We start from the raw sequence: 1790 nt of genomic DNA on the forward strand, positions 1-1790 counted from the left end.
TCACATTTTATATATATATATATATATATATATATATATATATATATATATATATATATATATATATATATTATACGTATAATATATACGTATAATATATATACAATATATATACATACTTCAACCTGTGTTTTATATTAGCAGAATAAAGAGACTTTTAAGGAGAGGTGTGTGAAAGCTCTCCAAGTAGTTGCTTCATATCAATCAGATGAGACGTAACTAGTAACTAACTACTTGAGTAGTTTCTTCATCAGATACTTTTTTACTCTTACTCAAGTAACTATTAAGATTGTTACTTTTACTCTTACTTGAGTAAATATTTCCATAAGTACTTTTACTTGAGTACAGATTTTGGATACTCTTCCCACCTCTGTTTATAACTTAAATCTCATTCATCATTGGGCAAATATATGATTCAATGTAACATTTCATGGCGTATATTCTGTTATATATACATATTTATTGGATATTAGTAATACGTTGAAAAATATAGGAATGCAAGAAAAGTATTTTTGTGCACCGCTTAATACCATGATCTTTTTTTAAATGGTTCACACTTTATACTTTTGAGACAAGGTCTATCCTTAATCTGTTTTTAGGTCCAGTGTTTGATTTGCTACCAGCAGCTGGCCTATAATAATAATACATCACTCATTCAAGAACACTTACAATGTCCGCGACATGTTTCACGAGTTCACACTTACAAATAAGACTGTGTGTCTATATAGTCATGCTGAACAGGTGGACACCTGATTGCTGACTGCTGATTGTTAATAAAACATAATTAAGCACAAAGCATCCATCTAGCCTACAGTACAGTAGTCTGTAAGGCAGATTTATAATCATGTAAAAGTGTGTCTGCACTTATGTACCTTCAACATTCATGAGTTTGATTTTTTTTTTAAAAAAAACACTCAAAATGTCCACATTCACCATACAAAAAGTTATCTTTATTACATTTTTGTTTGGAGTTACCATGCGTATGCAATGGAACATGCTTTGGTCATGTATTTAATATATTAATACATTTATTTATTAATCTATCCTTAATTTGTCAATCCATTCATTTTTGCTTCAAAAATTAATATGTTGTTTGGTTGTGAAACATTCTGTGATAGCGCTTTCACCAGCAGAGGTTCTCTTCAAGAAAGCTTCACTTCGCCATCAATATGGAAAAGGTATGACAACCAACACAGAAAATAACTAAAATGACTTCTGCATGATTTTAGAAATAAATAATCATTTGCTTTGTGTCAGGTTTTATTTAAATGTTTTCTAGATTGCAAACAGGTGTGGCAGTAATCAGGCCTGGGTGTGGCTAGAGAATTTGAACTCAGGTGTGATAAACCACAGTTAAGTTATGTTTTAACAGGGGGGAAAACACTTTTTCACACAGGGCCATGTGGGTTTGGATTTAGTTTTCCCTTAGTAATAAAAACCTTCATTTACATGTTCACTACATGTTGTGTTTACTTGTGTTAGCTTTGAATAATATTTAAATTTGTTTGATGATCTGAAACATTAAAGTGTGAAAAAAACGTGCAAAAAAAAAAATCAGAACACTTTTTCACACCACTGTATGTATTTGTATATGTATGTATTTGTACAAATGTGGATACAAACTCAAGAAATGACACATCTCAATATCTCATAAAAGCACTGATGTATACTATAATAATGCATTCGCTTGAGTTAAATCAAATGACAGCTTTTTGTGTAACAACAGAACTTCAAAAGTATTTTTAATGATATTAGTTGTGAATAAATTGCGCTTTTAAAAATTGTGAAAT

Source organism: Tachysurus vachellii, chromosome 21 (genome assembly GCF_030014155.1).
Source record: "Tachysurus vachellii isolate PV-2020 chromosome 21, HZAU_Pvac_v1, whole genome shotgun sequence".
NCBI classification, from domain to species: Eukaryota; Metazoa; Chordata; class Actinopteri; order Siluriformes; family Bagridae; genus Tachysurus; species Tachysurus vachellii.